Source organism: Rhinopithecus bieti, unplaced genomic scaffold (genome assembly GCF_001698545.2).
Source record: "Rhinopithecus bieti isolate Rb0 unplaced genomic scaffold, ASM169854v2 scaffold_61298, whole genome shotgun sequence".
NCBI lineage: Eukaryota > Metazoa > Chordata > Mammalia > Primates > Cercopithecidae > Rhinopithecus > Rhinopithecus bieti.
Genome location: NW_016823727.1, coordinates 1640799 through 1660494, shown reverse-complemented (window position 1 = coordinate 1660494; position 19696 = coordinate 1640799). Strand labels below are relative to the sequence as shown.

General features: G+C 42.7%; 1 pseudogene; it reads left to right on the top strand.

The window, feature by feature from the left end:
- The first annotated feature begins 13011 nt into the window (after positions 1–13011).
- Positions 13012–19696, top strand: part of LOC108521784 (keratin, type I cytoskeletal 19-like) — an 80943-nt pseudogene continuing 74258 nt past the window's right edge.

Sequence of the window (19696 nt, the reverse complement as noted above, 5' to 3'; positions counted from 1 at the left end):
GATGAAGGCAGCAGCATCCACAAACAGAAAACTGGAGCCAGGTGTTGTGGCACATGCCTATGGTTCCTGCTACTTGGGAGGCTGAGGCAGGAGGATCTCTTCAGTCCAAGAGCTCAAGGCTGTCGTGACCACACCTGTGAATAACTACTGCACTCCAGCCTGGGCACCACAGCCAGACCCTGCTTCTAAAAAGAAAAGAAAAAAAGAAGAAAAGAAAAGAAAGAAAAGGGGAGAGACAGTGAGAGAGAGAGAGAGAGAAAAGAAAAAGAAAGAAAGAAAAGAAAGAAAGAAAGAAAGAAAGAAAGAAAGAAAGAAAGAAAGAAAGAAAGAAAGAAAGAAAGAAAGAAAGAAAAGAAAAGAAAAGAAAGAAAGAGAGAGAGAGAAAGAGAGAGAAAGAAAATGAAGAAATGGCCAGAGAGGAAAACCATAGGGGAGGTGGAGTGGGGAGCAGGGTGGGAAGGCCAGGGGAGAGGGCTGTAAGGGCTAAGTAGCCTGCAGTGCTCAATGCTACAGAACTCAGTTCATGCTGACCTAAGGGATTCTCTTCCCCAAGGCACATGGGCTTTGCCCCCCACCGTGTGTACATGTGATCCTGCTTCCCTGGCCACAGTTAATTGGTCAAGGGGTGATCATTGACCCAAGTAGCATAGAAACCTTCCCTGGGCTGAGCTCTCAAAAGGCAAAGGTGGGCCAGACCTAGAATATGTGGAATGTCACCCGCTCCTGCCACATGGATTGGAAGCAGACAGAGAAAGGGGAAAGATGAGCAGGGACAGCCAGGAACAATCTTGGTCCAGGGGAGACACCCTGTATTCTGATTAATGACTCTTTTCTGCTGCGGCTGGTTCCAGTTGGTTTTTCTCACTTGGAACTATAAAAGTCCCAAAATACATCCAACAAGAGAGACAGAAATATAAAGAGCTGTATTACCTGACAGAATGAAACACGTGCTGAATGGGGACATAAGATGGGGCTGTGGGAGCTCAGGAGCAGGGGAGAGTCATTCCAGCTGGGCGGAGGGAATGCCTCCAGAAGGCAGGCAGCACCTGAGCTGGCACTTTAAGGACGAGGTGGGTTTTATGGGGAAAGAAAGGAAAGGGTGCACTCTAGCCAAAGGAAGAGCACCAGAAAAGCAGAGAAGCATGAGAGTAAACGGAGCATTAAGGAAGTGGAGGCAGTAGCTGTGCCTCTGACAGTTTCCTGGTCTGGTTAACTCCAACATGCCTTTCAGGACCCTAGGAAGCCTTCCTGCCCTCCCATAGAACCTGGCCACCCCATCACCGCCTCTCCCACACTGTATCAAAATTCCCTGTTGACTGATCTGCATCCCACACCAGACCTGAGGCACTGCATCTATTGATCTTTGTATGTCCTGTGCCTGGCCGAAGGCAGGGCTCAATACAGACTTGATCAGCTCAAACCATCTCCATTCAACCAGTGCATTCAGAGGAGGGAAAGCCATGGGAGACTGAGAAGGAGGTTTGGGGTCCTATTCTAAGGACCAGGAGTGGCAGGAAGGCTGCTTTCGGGGTTAGCTTGTGACAACTTACAGGTATGAGAATGTTAAGATGATTAACACTTTTTAAAAATTATAGTAAAATATACATCACAATTTAAACCATTTTTTAAAAGGGATGGGTCTCCCTATGTTGCCATGAACTCCCAGGCATAAGTAATTCTCTTGCCCTAGCCTCCAGAGTAGCTGGGACTATAGGTGTGCCAGTCCCAGCTATAGTGCATGCCACTGCATCCGGCTTATACGAACCTTTTTTTTTTTTTTTTTTTTTTTGAGACGGAGTCTCACTCTGTTGCCCAGGCTGGAGTGCAACGGTGCGATTTCATTTCACTGCAACCTCTACCACCCAGGTTCAAGTGATTCTCCCGTCCCGAGTAACTGGGATTACAGGTGCCTGCCACCGTGCCCAGCTCATTTTTGTATTTTTAGTAGAGACAGGGTTTCACCATCTTAACCAGGCTGGTCTTAAACTCCTGACCTCGTAATCCACCCACCTCAGCCTCCCAAAGTGTTGGGATTACAGGTGTGAGCCACCGTGCCTGGCCCATGTGAACCATTTTTAAGTGTACAGTTCAGTGGCATTACACTGATATACAGCCATCATCCCACACTGAAATTCTGGACCCATTAAAAACAACTCTCTATCCCGTCTCCTCAGGCCCTGGCAATCACCACTCTCCTTTTTGTCTCTGGGAATTTTATTCCTCTCAGGTACCTTATATAAGTGAGATCACACAGTATCTGCCCTTTCAAAAACAATTTACATTTAAATGTGTTTTCAACTGTAAACATTTACCAAGTATTGTCACTTCCTCCCCCGTGAGGCAGGCAGGGCAGAAACTATTGGTCTGGGTTTGGAGGCCCAGGGAGCTGAGGTTCAGGAAGGTTCAGAGATCTGTCCAAGCCTACGGCACATAAGATATCAGGCCCACACACTCCTCGGAGGCTGGTACAGAATCTGAATGCATCTGGATAGGCGGAGGGCCACGACCCCAACTCTCAGCCCACACCAGGCAACCTTCCTGTGCCCACAGGCATGATTTGAACACTTCATGGCAGATTGGCAATCAGAACAGGAAATAATGCAGTAGGGTGAAGCTAAAGGAGAAGGATTCAACCTAAGAACACTCAGCCAGAGGCCAGGATATATCTATCTATGGTTGGGTGCAGAGATGGCTGGAGAGAAGACCTTAGTGTTTAATTACTCTTTATCTATGGTCATGACTAAATGTTTGGCTAATCAGGGACATGGCTCAGGGAGGTCAAAGTCATTGCCAGCATGAATTATTGATCTGCACACTTATTTGGAGTCCGCTGGAATAGGCAGCATAGTCGAGTCACAGTAGAAGGTGCTAAATGATTAATCCTCTTCCTGTTGAGACCCCCAGCTCTTGGGTGGGCCTTCTTCATACTGAACATCAGGGGAAAGATCTTCTTTTCCACACTCAGGTCAAAAGGTCTGCTCACTTTTTCTTCCTGCATAATAATGGTTGACACTAATGACCTATTTGCAAACTGCCAAGAGACTGTAGGGTTTCTTCACGTTTGTTTTCTGGAATCAGAAATGGTTCAAACTGTGCATGACCTTCTAAATCAATGTACTGCAGAAAGCTCTTAGTGAGCCTGAAGAAAATGAGTGTTATGCATTTTGTTCTCATCAATACTTACTAAAATAATTTATTAGGTGTTTAAATTGTTGGATGAGACAAAGTTATCAGACTGGAATAAAACTTGGTATTCCTCTGCTATCCTGCTTAGGAGAAAAGAGAGGCTCAAATGAGGATTGGGTTAGCTATAGAAATATAAGCTAACCTTTCTTTGCACATAAGTATAATGTGAATACATTTTCTGCCCCATTACAGGATTAATAATTACTGAGTGCCTACTACATGCTGGCTCCTTGCATACATATCCTCATTTCATCATCACAACAACCCCATGTAGGAAACACCATTATTTTCCCATTTATAGATTAGGAAACGCAGGCATAGACAGGATAAGGTTGAGCAGCATCCAAGGTTCCACAGTTAGCAAGTGTCTGGATCCTTACAGGAACCTACAGACTAAAAGAGCACAGAACCCATAGAAAGGAGACACTTACGATACAGCGTGCTAAGTGTAAGGACAGAAATGAGTGCAGAGAGCTGGGGACAAAAAGAGAGGCTAAATTTAGCCTGGAAAAGCTTTCTGGATAAGATTATGTACATGACTTATTTTTTGAAAGGTATTATTAATATACAACAAAATGCACAGATGTTAAGTATTCAGTTTCATAAGTTTCAACAACTGCATACGTTTGTGTAGCCACTATCAAAAACAAGGTTTAAAACACTTCCTTCACCCCCAGAAAGTTCCAGCATATCCCTTTATTGTCAATCCCTCCCACCTCTCCAATTTCTGAATTCTTTCATGACAGGTTAGTTTTGTGTGTTCTTGGACTTCACAAAAACAGAATCTTCCGATGTATACTTTTGTCCTGGCTTCTTGCGCTGAGCTGAACCGTAAACAATGAACAACCCTTTAGCTGAGCAAAGGGCCAGTGTAAAGCAGATGCAGGGAGGTTAGAGGCGGCCTGGAGCCAGGGTATTGGGCAGGAGGTAATGGGGGCAGGAAGGAAGACAAGGGGAGGGACTGAGGACCCTGAGTTTTAATCTAAGACGGCTTTGATTTTATTCCATGGGCAAAGGGGAGCTAATGAAGGCTTAAAGCAGCTACAGATACACCATTTTGCACTTATAATATCTCAAACTCAATAGTCTTAGGACAAAGTTACAAGTGATCCCCATTTTTTGGAGTCATTTTATTTTTATTATTATTAAACAACAACATTGTCATGTTTTCTTGAATACTGACAATTTGAAATTTAATTTATTCATGAAAATAAATCTGGAAAAAACCTCAAAGAGGCTAATTTCCAGTCATAATTTAAAAAAACAAACACAGCCCCAACTGAACTTTAGATTTAAATTCTTTGAACTTTATCCCCAAGACTCCCAATTTTGTCCTCCTAGATGCACCAAGACTAAACAACATCCTTTGTTAACGGTAGAAAATAAACAGCTTCACAGGAAACAAGACTTCATCACACAATAATTTATAGACTTGTTAATGATCCCCATTTTCAAGTAAAATTTTCTAGCTGGTAAGTCGGGATTCAAACCCAGACTGACTCCAAATATCCTGCTTTTCCACCCAGAGAAAGCTTTAAAATAAGGAGAGAAAAGCCAGCATAAGGTATGAAGAGCTGCCTGAGAAAGGCAATGCGGAGGCTGCAGAAAATGAAAACTTACTCAGTGCATATGGCAATGGAACTGAACGGGGCTGACCCGCAGGGAAGGCAGAAGGCAGGAATCCTGGCAAATCCAGGGTGAGCAGCAGCCAGGCAGTTCCTGGCACTCTTGCTTCTCTTCTTTCAGGCACTGCTAATGACTCCACTGAACATGAGCATGACAGGGCTGGCTCGCTCAGGTGGAACAAACTTAAAGAGATGTAGCCTTCTCTTATTTTCCGGGATTCTCTTAGCAAGCAACTTCAAACCTGTTTGTATGCCGCCCTTATTTGCATTAAGCCAACTCTTCACTCACCAACTATACTCTACAACCTTGCAGATGGGTTAAAAAGAATCTCCAGGATTACTAAAAACTATATCAAATTATATTTACTGAAGATTTTAAACCGATTTACCTTTTTATCCTTCCCACTGCATTTCTTCACAGCATTCCTGCTACAATTAACTAAACAAAGGTAACACTGAGATTCAGTTTCTAGAAAACATCTTCAGAATTACTACACCTTCTCTTACTGCAAACTTAAAATCTGCTCCAAAATGTGATAAAAAGTAATAGTGAGGAAAAGGAGGGCTAATAATATGTTTCAGTTAAAACTTGAAAACAACGAATTTGTCTATGTCACACGATTTAGTGACATTCTGGAGATGAACAGAACATCACGAGGCCCAAGAGCTCAAGAGAAAGGCAGTCTGGTAATATAATATGCAGAAAAAAGAGCTGAAGGAAGTCTAGGACATGCAAAAACCCTGTTAAGCTTTCCTAACCTTATTTAACCATAATGCCTATTTTCCAGGAAAAATATTAGCACCACACACCTTCAGATATGCTTTGGGAAAGGTCGCAATTGTTTTCTTGTGCCTGGAAAGCTTCCCTGCCTTGTCTTTTTGCCCTCCTCTTCCTAGTTAGCACCTTTTTCTTTTTCCTATCTCTGCTTGGAATTACTTCTTTATGGAGACCTTCCTAGAAACATACCCATCCAAGACCCCACCCCCAAAGGCCAGATTTGTATCCCTTCTATGTTCCCAAGCCTGCTCATCACAGCAGGAACCCCTCTGTGTTATAACTGCTTGTTTACTCCTCAGGTTCCTGAGCCTATGTGAACTTTTTCAAGTGAAGGACAATGTCTTGTCCAGCATTATATTCCTAGTACCTAAAACAATGTCTGACAATAAATGTTCAACAATCAATTGACAAGTGACTGACTGAGCATCCAATGAAGTGTCAACCTAAATAACAGACAAAGAGGGAGACTCAAAGAAAATCATACTTATTTGGGAGTTGTACTGCAATGGGAATATGCATGGATATATTCAGGGAGGTCAAAGGAAGACAAGGATTTTTAAAGGAAAAATGAGGAAGATTCCATAATTTTTTTGAGACAATTATCCTTGGCTACAAGGATCATTAACAAAAGTGACATCAGTCCAAGGTTAGACAGGGGGTTGCTGGGCAGATGTCCTCACAGAAGTATTTTTTGTATGTGTCAAGTTGCAAGGGCCTTTGTGCAAGGTTGTGCTTCTGCAGTCTTTTGTGACCGTTCTCGTGCATGAGAACCCTTCATTCACAGCCTTCGCTGGCTCCATTTTTCAGAGTTTTGACATAAATGACTCCATTTTGATTCTGACAGCTTTCACAGTCAACATACCTTAGAGGTCAACAGTTTGAATGGGAGAAGACATTTATCATCTGTCAGGGAACGCCAAGCACAACACAGAAGGAAGAGGAGGAAGTTAGGACGTGGTTGGTTAGGAGGATTTAAACGGCCATACTCAATTTGGAATAGGTCCCAAAGTAAAGAAATGATATTTAAAAAAAAAAGAAAGAAAGAAAGAAAGAAAAAAGAAAAAGCATAGCAGGAATCCCTTTACTGGGAACTGGGACACCTGGGGCCTGGCCAAGCTCTGCCTCTCACTGGATATGGGACTTGGTACAAGTTCCTTGTCACTTGATTCTCAATTCTGTGTGAAATATAGAGATAAGCAAAATAAAAATTTTAAATGTCTTTTTTTATGTCTTGAGGCAACATTTAATAAAACCATATTTCGTTGTTTTTTAAAATCAAACTGACATGTGCTCCTGCTATGGTTTGAATGTGTCCCTCAAAAGTTCCTTTTGCCATGTATTGGCCACTTAATCCCCCTGCCCTGGTGAATGGATTAACGGCAGCTCTGACTTCAAGAATGAATTAATGTTGCTATCGAGAGAGTGGGTTACTGTGAGTGAATGTGTTACCAATGTGGGCTCTCTCTGGCTCTCTTGCTCTTGCCCTCTGTCATGTTATGACACAGCAGGAAGGCCCTCACCAGATGCCAGTGCCATGCTCTTGGACTTCCCAGACTGCAAAACGGTGAGCTAAATATACTTCATTATTTCTTTATAAATTACCCAGTCTGTGGTATTCTGTTATAGCAACGAAAAACAAAGATAGCTCACTCTACAGAATTTTTTTAAAATAAAGGATAAATATTCCTATAATCTCACTCATAATCCCACCACCCAGAGCTTCAGGGCTTTTAAGGTGGTTGATAGGGAGTTAGAGAGTCATTTTAACTCTGCATTATTTAAAACATTGAAAATATGAAACAAGAAAATGAATAACCAGGAATAAAATTTTGGAGTATTTCCTTCTAGTTTTATTTATTTATTTATTACTTTTATTTTTTTTTTTTGACATGGAGTCTCGCTCTGTCACTCAGGCTGGAGTGCAGTGGCACCATCTCAGCTCACTGCATGCTCCACCTCCTGGGTTCACGCCATTCTCCTGCCTCAGCCTCCCGAGTAGCTGCGACTAAAGGCACCCGCTACCACGCCTGGCTAATTTTTTTTGTATTTTTAGTAGAGACAGGGTTTCACTGTGTTAGGCAGCATGGTCTTGATCTCCCGACCTCGTGATCCGCCTGCTTCAGCCTCCCAAAGTGCTGGGATTACAGGCGTGAGCCACCGCGCTTGGCCATTTCCTTCTAGTTTTTAAAAATTCATGTGATTACCCATTTTACTTTATATACTTCAATGGGATCACAAACTACATTCTTCATTTAACATTGGAGAGCAGACCCTGTGGGTCAGCTGACCCAATGCTTATTTCCAACCCTCATCTCCCTTGCCTGCCTATACTCTACAGATGTGAAAAGCTATATACTCACTTTATTAACATCCTTTGCAACCAGCTGTGACCATGTGACATAGTTTTAGCTGATAAGATACAAAGACGTGTCAGCTAGGGAACTCTCAAAACAGTTTTGCTTTCTTAGGAAAGCAAAGGTAGAGTAAAGGTAGAGAAGCTGTAGTTGCCACCCCCTACTCCCTCTCTACTTTGGTAGTGAACTGTAGCTGCAGCAGGCCTCTCGTGACCACGGGGTGTCAAGCATTAGAAAGTTCATGGGAATAGCAGAAATGTTGGTGCTGATGTTGCTGAACCAACCAAGCCAACCCCAGAAGCGACCTACATTGGTCTTCCTGTTATGTGAGAAAAATAAATCCCTATTTATATCAGCCCAACGGAAATAATTTTTTTTCACTAGCTGTAGCCAAATGTATTCCTGACATGAAATGTAACATAAACAGCTTTCCAGGCCATTACATTTACAGTATCAATTTAAATGGCTACATAGTACTCTATCAAAGTGATGTACCACAATTTATTTAACCAGTTTTCTATTGTTCAACTTTTAGATCACTTTCCATTTAACAATAATCTACACTGGTCGAAGATTTTTGTAGATAAATCTTTGCAATTTCCATGATTGTTTTCTTAGAATAAACTCCTAGAGATGGAATTTCTTGATCAAGGGGCACGTATATTTTTTAAGGCCAATACCAACTTGTACTCTTCTCGTTCTCTCCCTCACACAAGGGATGCCATTTTAAAAAAATCAACAATCAGATGAGCCAAAACCAATACCTCACTACTACATAATTTCTAAGTTTCCTTTTATAACTAAACATCTCTGATCCAACTTGTGAAACATAGTAGAAGATTTGGATGTGAGTTTTAACGGGCTTTCGGCTGACTTCAGATTCATTTCCAAAGCACAGAAAGCACTGTTTGGCAGTGTTACAACTCTAATTTGTACGAATCTTCCCATTATTGTGAGCCTGGTCTCATTTTAACCATAGAGGGCTCCTCAACCAAAAGTCAACATAGAACATCTGTGAGTGCTGGGAGGGGAGCTACAAATGACTGGGAAACGGAACCCAGAGAGATGGGAGATTTCTGGGAAGAAACAAAATTTAAAATGAATAAGGAGAGAAGGGAGTAAAGAAAAGGAAGACAGCCAACAGAATCAGGGTCCACACACTCACCTTTCAGGCACTCGCATTCTGGGTTTCCGCCTTGCCCAGGTTGCTTCCTGGCTCTGAGGTTCTGTTTGGAAAGTTGTCCCGAGGCAGCAGCTACGTCTTTCTCATCCTTTGTGAATCACCCCAAATAGTGCCTCTTCAGAGGAGTTTCCTCCAATCACCCGACCTAAAGTGGCTCTCACATCTTCCCTGACCTTCGTATCATCCTATGTGATTTTCTTCACAGCACTGAAATGGTCTTGCTCACTGACAAGGGTCCATGCTGCTTGTCAGGCTCCCCCAGCAGAATGTACGCTCAACCTAAGCAGAATCCTCACTGCTGTATCCTCAGCATCTAGAACAGTGCTCAGTCCGTACTGAATGCACAGACTGACAATTTCCTAACCTCTAACCAAACACACATTCAGAGATGATCATGGAAAGCAAAGGATGAACTAACTGCTCTGGAGGTTTGGGAAGTCTGCAGCTCCTAAAATCACACTTCAGAGAGCAGTAGAGAGTCCAGTGTCTCTGGGTAGCTGCCACCTCTCCTTTCCTGGCTCATCAACTCCCACTCCACTGAAGTGGAGGGTCCAGGGGAGGGAGGGCCCAGTATCTGGGGCTGGCTGTCTCCAAAGGGATGAGAGGGGTTACTGTCATGCGGGGCCCTTCACACTTATTTCTGGTATTTGTTCTTATCAGTCTTTTAAATATTTTAATTTTTTTTCCTTATAAAGATTTTCAAACAAACAAGGTAAAGGGAATGATACAATGAACTAAAGTATCCATCACCCTTCTTATTTCATCTCTTCTCTTACACTGTGTATGCGTATTGGAGCATTTTAAAGCAAAAATCAGACATGTTGACAAAATGTTTAACTGCTCCTGTGTGCTGAGACTGCCTTCAGAGCCCTGGAATTGCACAGTACACATGCTAAGAGCACCAACGGGTCAAGGTCTCTTGTTGATGCCCAATCTAATGGCGGCTTGCCGCTTTCTTCTCATTGATCTGCACAAAAAGGAAGATTTCTGACTAACTGCTTAAGAAAACATTCGGAGCAAACAAAGCCTTTGATCCCTGTGGAAAGCTTAGAAGACACCAGGCAATTCTGCAAAAGCACTAGATGCTAAACAGTAATAAGCCAGGTCAAAGGGACATGTCTGCCTGACACCCAGCTGTTTTGGTTGTCACTCCTCCGATTACTTAATTTCCTTGCTTACTCCTTCTAGATCCTGGAAGGTGCCATGTTCACCAACTCGTACTGCCTGTTCCTTCTCCTCACATGAACAAAAAGAAAGTATTAATCAGAGGTGTCTCTGAGAACAAATGAGGGAGCAAATGTTTTTATGTAGCCATGGAGGGATGGGTCTCAGGAGAGTTAGAACAGCTGGTCTCTCTGAAAGATGACCCAGTCAGCAATGTGCAAAGAAAAAGGAAAGGAACTTTTTCCTTTCCTGATCCTTGCTGGCTCAAGCACGGTGCCTGGAACAGGGCAAGCCTGAAATGAACTAAGGAATTAATGAATCAAATGCGTGAATCAGAACTGAAGGGGCTGGGGGCTCAGCTGAACACTGGATCCTGATCTCCCAGCTAACACACTATAAACCACAAGCAATTAAAATAAAACTTACAAAATAAGACATTAAAATACATTTTAAAATCTATCACCTTAACACAACAGTTACTTTCCTTCTTCCATGTAATTCTCTGTCATTTGAGGATTAGTTTTTACACAGCTGCAATCTTGATACACGGGCAGTTTTATAAACACTCTTCCTCAACACAGCAAACACAGGCCGTGTTGTTAGTCTTCCTCAGAATTATTTTAAAAGGCTGCATGTTTGCAGGTGTCAACACAGCCTAAGTTACTTGTCTGTTCTATTCCTTTCCTTTTCCTTCCTTTTTTGAGACGGAGTCTTGCTCTGCCACCCAGGCTGGAGTACAATGGCACGATCTCGGCTCACCATAACCTCCGCCTCCCAGGTTCAAGTGATTCTCCTGCCTCAGCCTCCCGAGTAGGTGGGATTACAGGTGCCCACCACCACACCTGGCTAATTTTTGTATTTTTAGTAGAGATGGAGTTTCACCGTGTTGGCCAGGCTGCTCTTGAACTCCTGAACTCAGGTGATCCACCTGTCTCGGCCTCTCAAAGTGCTGGGATTACAGGCATGAGCCACCACGCCCGGCCTTCCTTTCCTTTTTCTTTGCACATTCATCTCCTTTTTTCAGTGGTTAAAAGAAACTTCCCCTTGGCCTCATCTCCCACTCCCTCTTGCTGCGAGGCACCTGAGCCCTGAGCGCTCCCTCCCTCAAGGCATCAGCACGTGCTGTTCCTTCTACATGCAACACTCTCTCAAAGTCCACTCATTTGCCTGACCTATTCCTACCTACATTTCAGGAATCAGATTAAGTGTCACCCCAGGAAGCCCGCCCCAACCCTTGTAGATGCTTTAACATCCTGTACTTCAAGGATGAAGGTGCTTATCACAGTAAACAATTGCTTGTCTTAGGATCTGTTTGTTCCACCAGATTGTGAGCAGGACCTATTTTTTGGAGCCTTATTAGGTAGGTGATCATGGTGAGCCTCAGTTTCCTCACCTGTAAAAGAGGACAGTCATGCACTCTTTCCCACCCACCAACAAGGATGCTAAGGAGATCACACCAGGCAGTACTGTGAAGATTTTCTATACGGTATAAAGATAATTCTTACAAATTATATATCTGCCACCTAATCCTAAGGAACGAAAGGTGGTCACATCATCTTAACCCTTTGAGGCTCACAGACTCAAACACATTATAGCTACCATTTATGAATACTTATGGATACTGGACTAGACAGTTTATATGCACTTCTCACTTTATCCTCATTACAAATGAACAGGATAGAATCTAGTATTATCCTCGCTTTCCAGAGGCTCAGAAGACTAAATAGATTTCCCAAGGCTACGCTGTTTTAGAGTATGCCGCTGAGCACCCAGTGCAAGCCTCTTCCCCTAAAAAAATGCCCATACGTACATCCACACAACATAGTGCATACTGTTTCCAAGTTCATGAAGCCCCTGAAGCCAAACTTCTTTTGACCCCTCTTCTAGGCCTTGCAGTGAATTCTGCAGAGAAGCTCAAAGATTTATACACCCCACAGGGCTGGGAGGTTATGTGAGTAAACTGTGTCAGCAAAAATTCTGGAGAAAACCTTGCAGCCTAGGAATGAGTTGTAAATCTGGAGGTCTCACTAGACAGTTTCCTTGGCAACTTAAGGCACTGGGCTGACTGAAGACTCTTGGCCCAAGTAAGAGCCACATGGCATGAATCCTGCACACTGATAAGCCAGGTGCTGGGAGAAGCTGGTAGTACTGCCAAACTACAGCCACTGCCACCACCAGCCAGACACTTACTGGTAGAGACAGTTGCTGAAGATACTCACTGCTTGATGTACTTCAGATACTGGAGAAACAACAGCTAAATGGAACATAAGAAGCCTAAAGGAGCCACAGTGGGAGCAGGAATTGGAGTTGGTCAAACCATCTGGCCTGAGACTGTCCTAATCTCAGAATGGCTTTGGATGCAGTGAGGCATCACTGTGGGTGTGAAAGGTGTGTCTCACACTGAGCAGAGTGAGAGCCAGCACTCGGGTCAGAGGGAATGGCACAACGCCACCCTCTGCAGAAGATTCCGTGGGATTGTGCCACGAGTCAAATAAGCGATGAAAACGTGAAAAGCAAACCGGCGAGCCAGGCTGCATTTTTCATTGTGGCACTGTGTGGGCAAACCCTCGGAGACCACCTGGGGATGGGATAAGATAAGCCAAAATGGTTTCCATGGCGAACACTCCCAAAATCAAGAAACAAAGGTTTGGGGAGTGTGTGGTGTCCAGAAAAGCTGCCTGCTGAGCAGTGTGAGCTGTGACGGTCCCCACACAGATGATGATGGAAGCCAGCAACTCTCCAGATCCCTTAGAAGAGGAGAGACGGGATGCAGCTGAAGGGACTGGCTGGGATGCGGGTAAGGGAGAGCAAAGAGAACTCCCCACCCTGAGAACTGCCAAGCTTGGAACTAAGCTACCAAGGGGACACACATAGGAATGGTGCCACAGCAGCCCCTAAATGTCGGGGAGGCAGGCATTTTGGTGGAAACAAAGTTTATTTTGTTTTTTAAACAAAAGAGGTGATAAGGGTCCTCTGTCAAACATATTTTTTTTTGATGATCCACAAGTTAAACTACTGCCAGTGCAAAACAGGAGAAAATTATGGCTCCACCATCCTTTATCTGCAATTCTGAAATCCAAAATGTTCTGAAAACAGAAATTTTTTCCTAAGTGTGTGCAAATCATTTGGAAGCGAAAATTTCACCTGAAATGACATGAAGTTATTATAATCTTTACTTATCCCCATCTAATATGAATATGTCTTACTGAAGACACATTAACACGTCTCATTGCAAAGTGTTAACCCTGAGTCCCACTGGAGGCATTATATAATATAAGGTGTAATAAGCAAAGAATATCCTCCAAAACTTGGGGCAGGCAAAATTGTGGACACACATTTCCTTTTCTATAGGTCAGTAAAAACAAAAGACATGTTTGACCACCTGGAACAGAATGAATATAATAAAAAAAGGAAACTACCAGAGCTCTTTAGCCTCCAGGTCAGAGGATGGCTTTAGGGCAATCTATGATATAGGTGTCCTCATGGGGTCCATGAACCAGACTACCCTCTGTTCCTAATTCTAAATTATAACTTGCCTATTACATTTAGTTCTATTAGACTCTAGCTCTGCACCCTTATAAATCCAAAGCAACTCCAGATTTTTCATTTGTGCAGTGAAATCTGGAAGCCTTTCTACTGTGATGATAATGAAAATATTTAATAGGTAATACTGTCATTGGCGCTCCTGCTCCCCCTCCAGGAGAACATGAACTGGTAAAATTTGATCTCTTTATCTCTAGAGATCTATGATTTTAGAAGGAGAATAAAACAAAGTTAAATGAAGAGGAGATGTTTTCTTGGAGATTTGAATAGTGTTTTCTCGATGAACAAGAGAAAGGACTCTAGACTTCCCATCAAATGATCCACTTTTCCTGTTCCATAAGAGAAGGCCCATTCGGCAGGTTAAAGGATAAGAAAGGAAGATTTACAAGGGAGTACACAACGGAATACTACTCAGCCATAAAAAGGAAGGAATGAATGGCATTTCCAGCAACCTGGATGGGATTGGAGACTACGATTCTAAGTGAAATAACTCAGGAATGTAAAATCGAATATCGGATGTTCTCACTCGTAAGTGGGAGCTAAACTATGAGGATGCAAAGGCATAATAAAGATAAAATGCACTTTGCAGACTCAGGAGGAAAGGGTGGGAAGGGGGTGAGGGATAAAAGACTACAAGTTGGGTGCAGTATATACTGCTTGAGTGATGGGTGCACCAACATCTCATTAATCACCACTAAAGAACTTACTCATGTAACCAAAAACCACCTGTTCCCCAATAACCTATGGAAATACAAAATTTTTAAAATAAAATAAAATAAAAGGGAGTACAGATGGTTTTTAGCCAAAAAGACGTGGATTCAAAGCCAGACACTACCACTTAATAGCTGTGTAACCTTGGCAAGTTTACTTCACTGTAACTTGGCTGAATATCATCTGCAACCTAGAGAAAAACAATATATTCTTCACAGGGTTTTTATGAGGATTAAATGACATGTAAAGCATCTAATACACGGTAGGCACTCAATATATGGTAGCTATTATTATGGCTGTTGCTAGATTCGGGAGTTGAACGGTGCCTGGCTTCACTTATTTCACCAGATTGCCTGGCTCAGCAAATGCAGGGGATATTGACTTCATGAGCACAGAACCAGTGGATAATAAACACGCATAGCAACAAATCACATCGGTAAACCAGTCTACCTCAGCTAATAACTGCTTTCCAGGCTCCTGCATTGGCTTTGTTAGAGGAACTAAATAGTTCCTAATGGCTATGGAACCAAATCATTTAGAAGAGTGCGAATTTCATCAGCTTTAGAGTTTCTGTTGAGGGCAGTGTGGGAGGCTGTGCAAAGCCACCTCTTTTAAAGAAAGCTAAGCAAAATAATCCATAAATCATGAGAGTACCTATTACAGGTGCTTATGTAACTTACCACGTTTTCTAAGGAGAGGCTTATTCCCCATTCGTTGAGGTGACATTAACTGAGCATGCCCAATGTACCAGCTACCATATTAAGTGTTAGGGCACAAAAAGAAGAAGACATAGTCTGGGCACAGTGGCTCACACCTGTAATCCCACTTTGGGAGGCCAAGGTGGAAGGATGGCTTGAGCCCAGGAATTTAAGACCAGCCTGGGCAACAGAGCAAGACCCCGTCTCTACAAAAAAATTTTTTTAAATTTAGCTGGGCATAGTGGTGCATACCTGTAGTCCTGGCTGCACAGGAGGCTGAGACGGGAGGATCACTGGAGCCCCAAAGTTGGAGGCTGCAGTGAACCGTGACTGCACCACTGCACTCCAGCCTGGGTTACAGTGAGACCCTATCTCTTAAAAAGGAATGCAGGCCTGTGGGTGAGAGAGATGTATGTATGTGTTTTTTATGGTCCATGCTGGAAGTGGTCATGAGAGAGAGGTGCACAGGGTGACACAGGGTGACTGTCCAAAATAGACACTTCCCTAACGTAAGGTAGTTTCACGACACTGGAATTATATATACAGTGAACATGTATTACTTTTAAAACCAGGAACAAAAAAATATAAAAGGAGAAACAAAGAACTCAAAGTCCAGTGGTGGAAACAGATTATATAACAAATACTCAAATAGTGGGATGAGTACCAAAATTCAAGGACGTCAGAGTGTTTTGGGGGGAGTATTCTTCCTTTAGAAGAAAGGAAGGGCATTCCATACTGCCTGGGGGTAAAGGTGACAAGGCAGGTTTCCCTGAGAAGGTGACACTCAAGCTGAGACCTTGAGGCTGAATGATTTGCCAGTAGGAGTGTAAGTGCAGTTTCTCTAGGGGGCAATCCAGCAATATTTATCAGTATTGAAAATGTGCATACTCCTTGAACCAGATGTTCCTCTCCTGGTATATCAACGGACAGGAATGCCAGAAAACACACCAGAAGATCTCTGTAAAAAGACGTTTATCGCGTCAATGTAATAATAAAACACTGGAAATAACTTAAATGTGCATCCATAGGACATGGTTTAAATAAGCTATGATGTAGCCATACGCTAGAACAATAGAGTCATGAAAAAAATAAAAATTTATATATAGCATGTTAAGTTTTAAAAGGTAAGTTATAGAATAGTGTATCCTTGTTTTGTAGAAATAATTTTACATGTTTTTTACACATAAAAATGTTTGCATATAAATAGAAAAGCCTGAGAAGATAAAGAACAAAGCATTAACACTTAAGGCATATTAGACCTTCCACCCTGGGGTAGGGGTGGGAAGAAGCAATTTCATTTTATTTACTCTATATTCACATTTTTTACAATGAGAATATATTCCTTTTATATTTTAAAAATAATTTTTTTCGGCCAGGCTTGGTGGCTCACGCCTGTAATCCCAGCACCTTGGGAGACTGAGGTGGGTAGATCACGGGTCAGGAGTTTGAGACCAGCCTGGCCAACATGGTGAAACCCCTTCTCTACTAAAAATACAATTAGCTGGGCGTGGTGGTGAGCGCCTGTAATCCCAGCTACTTGGGAGGCTGAGGCAGGAGAATCATTTGAGCATGGGAGGCAGAGGTTGCGGTGAGCTGACATCACACCATTGCACTCCAGCCTGGGCGACAGGGCAAGACTCCATCTCAAATAATAATAATAACAACATTTAAAAAAAAAAAAAGAGTTTACTAATTGGAAAGTTATGGGTACAAAATGACACAGGTTTTAGAGAAGGCATCTGTTCAAAACAGCTTAGCACTGCTGGAATACAGGAGCCACATGAGTCCAGGACACAGGATTGAAGGAAGACTTTGAAGAAGAAACAAATTTGGGGTGTTTCCACTAGGAGTGAAGGGACTAAGCTGTGGGGCAGTGAGCAAACAGTAAAAGTATGAGAACTGAAGGATGGTGTTCAAAGATATGGGACACTGCAGAGAAAGGGGTTCCAGGAATTCTCAAGAGTGGGAAGCAGCTCTCTCATCCTGCAGGACTCATCTGAAGAGAAGTGCATTCTTTTAAAGGAGAGCATCTGTGAAAAACCAAGTTTTCACTAAGTATCTGCTCTAACTTCCTTAGTTTGGCCAGAGAGGAAGTCAGAGCAAGAGAGAAACCTTTTTTTTTTCTTTTTTTTTTTTCTCCCTGAGCAGAACACCAGGGACAGCAATGAACTATTTTATTTGGAAAACATAACGAGATGAAATTATTAAGTAACATTAACTCAACCATTGTTCCATTACAAATACCACTGGCACATGGAAAAGGGCCCTTTTTTAAAAAAAAATTTTTTTTACTTTCCATTTGGTTTTGGGGGGAACAGGTAAGTGTTGGTTCCATGATAAGTTCTGTTAGTGGCGATTGGAGGATTTGTGGTGCACCCATCACCCAAGCAGTATACACTGAACTCAAATTTGCAGTTTTTATCACTCACCCCCTTCCTACCCTTTCCCCTGAGTCCCTAAGAGTCCACCCGGTCATTCTCACTGCCTTTGTACTCTTTCATAGTTAGCTTCCACGTTATGAGTGCGCACACAAGCTGTTTGGTTCCATTCCTGAGTTACATTCTTAGAATGAGGTCTCCAGTTCCCATCCAGGTTGCTGCGAATGCCATTTAATTCATTCATCCCTTTTATGGCTGAGTAGTATTCCATATATATATATATATATATATATATATATATATATTTATTTTACAGTTCCTTTATCCACTCATTGATTGGTGGGCATTTGAGTTGGTTCCACATTTTTGGAATTGCAAATTGTGTTGCTACAAATATTATGCATTTGCAAGTATCTTTTTCATATAATGACTTCGGAAAAGGTCCCTTTCATCCGAGGCGAGTTTCAGACCAAACTGTGTTGTCCTCTACACTCCAGTTCCTCCTTTCTGGGTTTTCTTTCCTCTTGGTGGATCTCACTTCATCCCCTTTCTGGAGCCCAATCCTCCTCTCAGAAAGATCTAATGTAAACATGTGGACTTCTATGTGAGTTTATAATCATTCTTCCCTCCCTCTCTCCTTCCCTCTTTTTTTTTTTTTTTTTTTTTTTGTTTGTTTTGTTTTGTTTTGTTTTGAGGCAGAGTCTTGCTCTGTTGCCCAGGCTGGGGTGCGCTGGCACAATCTTGGCTCACTGCAGCCTCTACCTCCCGGGTTCAAGCAATTCTTCTGCCTCTCAGCCTTCCGAGTAGCTGGGACTACAGGCGCGTGCTGCCACGCCCAGCTAATTTTTGTATTTTTAGTAGAGACGGGGTTTCACCATGTTGGCCAGGATGGTCTTGATCTCCTGACCTCATGATCCACCCACCTTGGCCTCCCAAAGTGTTGGGATTACAGGCATGAGCCACCGTGCCCAGCCCCTTTCCTTTCAATATATTTTAATTCTAGGCCCTAGCTCTAAATAAAAAATCCTTCATTTAGAGAGCCCATCTTTTAAAAAGGAGTGTTGAGCATCAGGCAACAGGTGAAAAAAGAAGGAGAGAGAAGATTCTTGGAGGTCACAGAGCAGAAGGTCACCTACATTTGGAAGCTGGTTCTCTTTTCATATGACTAAACCAGCAGTCCTCAACCTTTTTGGCACCAGGGACATGGAGGGGGGAAAGGGAATGGTTTCAGAAGGAAACTGTTCCACTTCATATCATTATTAGATATCATATCATTATTAGATTATTAGGCATTAATTAGATTCTCATAAGGAGTGTGTAACCTCGATCCCTCGTATGCAGTTGACAATAGTGTCCGCAGTCCTATGAGATTCTAATGCCGCCGCTGATGTGACAGGAGGCACAGTTCAGGCGGTAACACTTGCTCGCCCACCATTCACCTCCTGCTGTGTGGCCTGGTTCCTAACAGGCCCCAGATCGGTACCGGTTCACAGCCTGGGGGTTGGAGACCCTGGTCTAAACAATGTAGGAAAGCCCCTCTCAGAACTGTCTTGATCCAGGATTCCATAGGATGAATTCTAAAACGTGGAAGGAGTGGGAGAAGGAGAAAATATTATTCCCTTGCACCACTTCCTTAAAACACATCAGCAAATGAACTGAAAATGTGGCAATTTTCTCATTAATCTAATCTGTTCTAGACGAGAAACTAGATAATTCTGCTGAAGAAAATATCCCTCTGGTGTTTAAATTATCTCTTCGGCTGTCTACATCCACCAAATTAACTCAAGAACTGTAACCTCTATTTCATATTGCGTTGTGCTTCTATTACTTTGGCAGTTTTGAATGCAGAGGACCTGAGCACCTCACCATTTATCCCTTCTGAAAGGAGGGTCTAAAGACAACGCCCTTCTGATTGTTGAGAGGGGAGACCAGAAATGGCGAGTTCAAACACTGCCCTACTTTGAGCTGCAGCTTCAATTAGGAAATGTTATGATTTAAACTGCTTTAAGTTGACTTTACATTTCCCAATCTAAAACACAAATAATTTTAAGGCATCTGGCAATGGATAGAGAGATG